Source organism: Acyrthosiphon pisum, chromosome X (genome assembly GCF_005508785.2).
Source record: "Acyrthosiphon pisum isolate AL4f chromosome X, pea_aphid_22Mar2018_4r6ur, whole genome shotgun sequence".
Taxonomy (NCBI): Eukaryota; Metazoa; Arthropoda; class Insecta; order Hemiptera; family Aphididae; genus Acyrthosiphon; species Acyrthosiphon pisum.
The window spans coordinates 54,166,693-54,173,664 of NC_042493.1; positions in this window are offsets into that span (position 1 = coordinate 54,166,693).

A 6,972-nucleotide genomic window follows, 5' to 3' on the forward strand; every position below is an offset into this window, starting at 1 on the left:
TTTAAATTTTGACCTCGTCAATGCACCAACGATATTCACTTTCCAATCGAACAAGATACTGAAGTTGAAAATCGAAGCATTATTTCGACTACTTGTCGTGTACACAGACACAAAAAAAAAAAAAAAAAACATACATCAGTGTAAAATCAATACATTCATCTTTCCACTCAGAATCTAAAATTAGAAGCCATTAGGAAATCAAAACCACTGGTATTCAACCGTTGGGTCGCTACGAAATCTTGGGTTGCATAATCTATAAAATAGGTCGTGACAAATCTTTTTTGTTAAAAAAAAAAAAGTTTTTTATAAAATTATAAATTCGAATAAGTAATGAATGAATTGAAGAACTATATTTTACAGTAGATATAATGATAGTTAAAATGTCTTTTTTCTTTTATGACCTATAGATTAGGTATACAAAGGTGACACGAGTCGTGAAAATATTGTTACAAAAACAGTGGACCGTGAGTCAAAAAGGTTGATCATTACTAGTCAAAACTATAGATAGGATGAAAAATATTTTTATATTAAAAAATGTAAAATTACTAGGTATTCATTAGGTTTATCTTTGACAAAACAATTTAGATCCACTCCAAATTTTAATAAAAATGATTTTGGGCATCCGCCCCCCCCTCCAAGTAAAAAAAATAGTTGGGTACGCAAAAAAAAATAAAAATAGTAGAGGAGCTCCGTCCGCCTACGCACCCCCCAATTCGAGCACCGCCCAAAACTATTAGGGGGGCTTAAGCACCTAAGAAATGTATTTATAAAATAAATATTCTTTTACAGAACTGTTTTATTTTTACAGAACCGATGCAGAAATGTTCATGCAACCCAGCAATATGTCCATTAACTCATACATTTAGGGCCAGTTGTACCATCTCTGATTAAAGTTAACCGGAGTTTAATCGGCCGAATTTGCCCGGTTAAATATCTGTTATCAGCTGATTAAGCTTAATCATAGTTTAACCGTAGACGGTACAACTGGCCCTTAGGCTGTAAATGACAACGTTAACTTATGACCAAATTAGGCAACTTTGTATCGCAAAATGGATAGGCCATTCCTATATTAACAGGGGTATGAAACTCCGTGAATTGGCCGAATCGGGCGATTGTGGCCTTGAACACGATCTCCAGGGGGGGCGTGGCATACGTAATCTATGATAAAAGTAAACAGTGGAAACAACCCATAGACTTATAATACAGGACTGCGCATTAGTGAAATACACGATTTAAGATAATATACAGGTTAAACATCGGCCTATAACGAATAGTGCTTTATGACGAGTTGAAAAAAAATCCTACCTAAATCGCATTTTTAGCACTCCATTACAGCGTTCAATTATACTTCTAGTTGACATTTGTCTTCTATTATAATTTTCTTCAGCTTCAGTGCTAGGATCTGGTATAGGTGTTAATAGCCATTGACGCAAAGCGTATCCAGAATCGCCTTAAAATATTTTTTAAATAAATAATGATATACCAAACTGAATTTATTAATAAGGGACTTGTTAGACAATAGACATAATATTTACCTAATAAATAAAAATTATTGTAATTGCGTCTATGCAATTCTTGCAGAATTGGTAAAACTTTACTGTTATTCCACACATGTGTATCGTGAGTACTGCCAGGGAATAAAGCGTTGACATTCAATATTTTTAAATTTGAATCACAAATCTAGTTCAAAGTTCAAATTATTAATATATAGCACTAACACAAGTTTATTCCTATGTTTTACAAATAACATCAATTTAAATTATCCTAGTTGAAGTACAAAAAGTTTTTAGAAATTTAAATACATTAATAATAAGATCTGATTATGAATTTTTTAAAACATTTGTGTTTATGATATCACAGAAAAATTTTATGATTTATAAATGTTTAAATAATTAAAAACAATTATATTTTCCAATCAAAATTTTAATAAAATTGGATGATAATTTAATAGTTAACATTTAAATCTAATACAACATATTACCAATTGGACATTGATTGAATGATATCCCTTACGGTTAACATATATGTATTCGGGATGTTGATTTTCATTTAAATTTAAATTTGTTGAAGGGGGTGTGATTGCCACATGTGTACAATCAATACACCCAACAACACCAGGAAATCCAGTATTCCTGTAGAAACAAAATGATATATAATTTAAAAACATGCCAAACAAATTTTTTTTTAAATTTAAAACTTACCCATTACGGATATCATTGAGTTCATTTATATTTTTTGGAAACTTAACCCAAGCATTAAATATTTCGGGCAGGTTTAATGCAGTCACAACTTCACTGATACAGCGGGATACAGAAGGTTGGGATAGACCCATAAATCTACTGTTACCAATAGGCGATTGGTAAGAGCCCGTAGCCAAAAAATTTAAAGTTACAAAAATCTATGAAAATTAAAAATAGGTAAACCATAATTGATTAATATACAGTATAGTAGGTAGTATAAAAAATTACCTATACAAAAAAATTAAATAAAATTCCCATTTTAATAATATAATGACTAGGCAATGGATTTGAACATAAGCGTACGCACGGGGTAGTCATGGTAGGCACTTGACTACTCTGCGAACTCCTTTGGCCCCCTTCAATATTCAATATTATTATTATGATAATTGATAGTCGATCATAAAATACTTTTTCACTATGGTAAATGTAGTTAAATGAGGTTACCCCATCAAAATTAGTTTTTGTAACTTAGGTGTGAATATGAATATTATATATACATAATATGTGTGTGTGTGTTAATGCGTTATGTACTTATGTATACTTATGTGTGACTACCCTGCCAGAAATTCTGCGCACGCTTATGGATTTGAATACTCTAAAAACAAGAAAAATACCTTAAAAGTACGATTTAAGTTACATTTTTTAATTCATTGATGTATGAAATTAACTTTGTGCTTGGAATGTTTGGCAATGTTTTTGGACATTCAGAAAAAATGCAATTGCATTCAAATCCGTTCCCTATCAATGGCTATGTCTTACTTTAGTATTCAGATCAATCGCAGATGAACGGAAAGAATTTGATAAATGGGGACTTAATAGGATAATTAAATCTTTTACAACGTCTTTAGTGAGTCGAAAGTTTTTTATGAATAACCGATCGGTTAATTTAAATGGATCCGAAATCATTTCCTTATTTCGTGTTTGTCTTTCATGATGCGCATTATTGAAATTATTTTGATGTTCTTCGACGTTATTAACAGCAAACAACATTGCCATTTCCTCAAAATTGGCCATTATAATTATAATATTAAAGAAAATGGGAAAAAAACAAGTAATAACAAAACAGTCCACAAATGTGATGACGCGCGACGCTGGCAATGTACCTATGCAAAATTGTATTGATATTTATTTATTTAATGTGGACCACAAAATATCACAATACAACATTATATAAATTTAAGTTGTTAATTGTTATCAAATTAAAATTATTAAATGATTATTGGTATGACATAAATTTATAAATTATCATGCGATATAGTCTTGTCACCGAGTTTTACCCAGTCGAATGTTTTTCGTTCGACTAAAGTCATACCACAATTCAAGAATACCAAATATTTATTTTCATGCGATAAAAATTTTATCGCATGCGACAAAGTTTATCACGATTTCAAGAATTGGCCCCCTGGTGAACCAACTATTTGAAGCAGCTGAGACCCCCGATCACTAGCGCTCGTTGTGGTTTAAATATGTTAAAACGAGCCGTTCACGCCACCATCTTTTTATCGTGTTATCATCATATTGTTATCAGTGCGGGATTTAATTATATTTAAAATTATAATTAATTTCAATAGTTCATTAGTTTATTTGAATCGTTCATTCAATTGTCTTATAAGTTAATAGTTACCTATGCTTACAAAATGGAATCACGGTTGAAATGTTCTATTTGTGACAAATCTTTTGCTCAAAAATATCATTTAAATGAACATCAGTGAAAAATTCATAGGTACGATCCAATCCCAACAAAAAGTTTTACCTGTTCATTTTGCAATAAAAAATATACAAGCAATAAATCATGGCTTGCACACATACAGAAATTCCATAATACAAATGGAAACATAATAAAAAGGGTGCATTAATCCAGAATACTCTGTCCATATGAGGATTGTGAAGAAGTATTAATGACACTTGTAAGACTGCGAATGCATTTAACTGAAAACCATGGAATATCGAATCTGAATTGGAGGAAATTAAATTCAATGATGAAACAGGTAAATTTTTTTTTTTTACCATAAAGTTATTTTGAATCAAAATAAATGCTAAAGGATGTGTATTATAGAATTCCAGCAGTGGAAATCTGAAATGGAACAAAAAACATTGACCATGTATGTTCGTGATCGTGAATCATGGACATTAAACGATGAAAGTATTAAAAATATCTATTATTGCCATCGGTCAAATAGTTATATTATAAAAGGAAAAGATATTCGAAACATAAAATCTACAGAAAGTAACAAAATTGGTAAAGTTTGTCCATCTCTTATAGAAATCCTACAAGATAATAAAACCGTAAGTGTCAAGTATTGGAAAACTCATTGTGGACATGGGGTTGAAGAACTTGGTCGAATTAAATTTGACACAGAATGAAGAATTCAAATTGCAGGTACTTTGTAGTTTAGAACAAATATAATTTAAACTTACTTATATTTAACCGGTTATAATAAATTTAAAATAAAATGTTTTCATGTTTTAATTTAATTATAATATGTACATGTACCTATATCAAATTCACATAGTTATACCAGTTTGTCTAAACACCGTCAATTTATTGATTTATTACTCTATTGTCTTAGAAAAACTTGTAATTGAAGCATTTTTTTTATTACATTGTGATACTGATTTTTTGATATATTTTTATTTGTTTACCAAAGTGGAAGGACGGAGTTATCTTTGATCATATACTGGACTCGATTTGTGATACTGCATCTACTGACTCTATTCAAAGAACTCTGCTTTTGGACCGACAAGATTTAAAGAACATTATCCAGGATTTTAACATTAACTATGCCCCAAAGGTACTTACCTACTAATTCTGCGCGTGTTAGTTTGCTATTACAAATCTTTTTTTCAATACCTAATTATTGTGATGGTGTCTGAATAAGTGACCTTAGAGATGTTGTTTTTTATAGGTATATCAGCCGTATAAACATTGAATAAATCAGAAGGGTAAGTGTCTTTGGGTTCACCTGCGTTAAGAGGATGTCATTGCACTGTTTGTTTTCTCTCTTTAGCCTATGCATAACATAGACAAAAGGTATTTACGCAGAATCATTTTTTTTACATGATATACAAACACATAATCAGATGATATGAAGCAGTGTTAACCAAAAAATTACTTTATTTTAAAATAATAATATTAGGAACTTGTTAACAAATATTTTACTACTGCAGTCTTTTTGTAGTAACTATTCTGCCAACTTAAAATTATGTAATATTTTAATTATGTTATACTTTTAATTTATAACTCACAGAAAATAAAGAAGTTAATCTTTCCAAAAATGAAAATAAATGTTTTGAAATAGGTACTGATTCATTAAACCGTATCAGTCACCTCTCAGTGACTTTTAAGGCAACCTTATAACTAAAGACTTTTTAAAAATAATAACAATATAATTATAATACATAACATATTATGAGTACAAATATTTTTTTTTAGTAATTATATTTGTACTCATATTATTACTAAAAATAATGGTCGAATCCACTATGTACATTAACAAATTCACTATTGTTGTTTTCAAATCCTAATTTAATGGCATTTGATTCATATATTGATGGTTTTTTTTAATTAATTTTTTTGTTGTTCTCTTTCTTTTTGTTGAATACAAACGAACTTGTGGTTCAATTTTCTTTTGTATATTAGTAACATCTAAAAGTTTTAGATTCATATTTTTTTTATTATTATTTAAAATGTTTAATATTTCATCTAACTTTTTTTCCACTAGCTTGGTATTTTTGTCTGAAATCACTGTGGTAGTGAACAGCCCCAAAACTAATTCAATTTTAGTAACAATATTTGAATTATTGACAATTTTATGATGGGAAAGTGTTAGCTCTATTTCTAATATACTAATTCACTAATTGAAAATACCCTATGTGTCAGTTATATTGCCAGGTATAAATTAATGTATTATCATATAATATAGTCAACATTTTAATACTGTAAATATAATTCAGATTTTTAAATAAAATAAATAGTAAAAAAGCAATTAATATTATTTAAATGAAGTAATCAATGAATAAAATAAGCAATTTATTAAAAGTATCACACATTCACTGTCTGATGATAGGCGTTGGACCCATTTATTATTTATCATGAAAAGGCCTCACATATTGACAATCGTTTGGAGGCAAAGGAAGTAGGTCATTGAAATAAGTATAAATCAGAAATACTCTAAGGACTAAGTGTTTTTTTATTGAAAAATTTTTTAGTCTCAATGGTTAATTCAGAACTCTGACTGACGTGGAGGTGCTTCACTAGCTCTGATAAATCACATCTGAATATAGGATATCTCAGGCTTCCTTATATAGGTTTTACTCATACTCTTCGGTAGCTTATTTTAGTCCCTAATTAAAATATATTTCACTATAAAGCTTATAATTTCAATATTCATAATGTGTAATAAAAAATGATATACTGTAAAATCAATTACAATTAATTCAAATTTAAATTAATGATTAACAGTTTGTGTGAGCCCCATATAGTGGGCTGGTTACTTTTGATTTGATTTAACACAAGAGAAGTGTTTGTGTAAACTAAAAACATAAAAAATAATATAATATCTTATAATATAATAATAATAATATTGGTTTATGATGTAAAACTAAGATTGACATGCAGTTATTTTATATATGGAAATTAACATTCTAATACCTCTCAAAATTAATAATAATAATAATTTTAAAAAACATTTCTTACAAAATACTTTGTTTAATATTATACAAGTTTTATTTG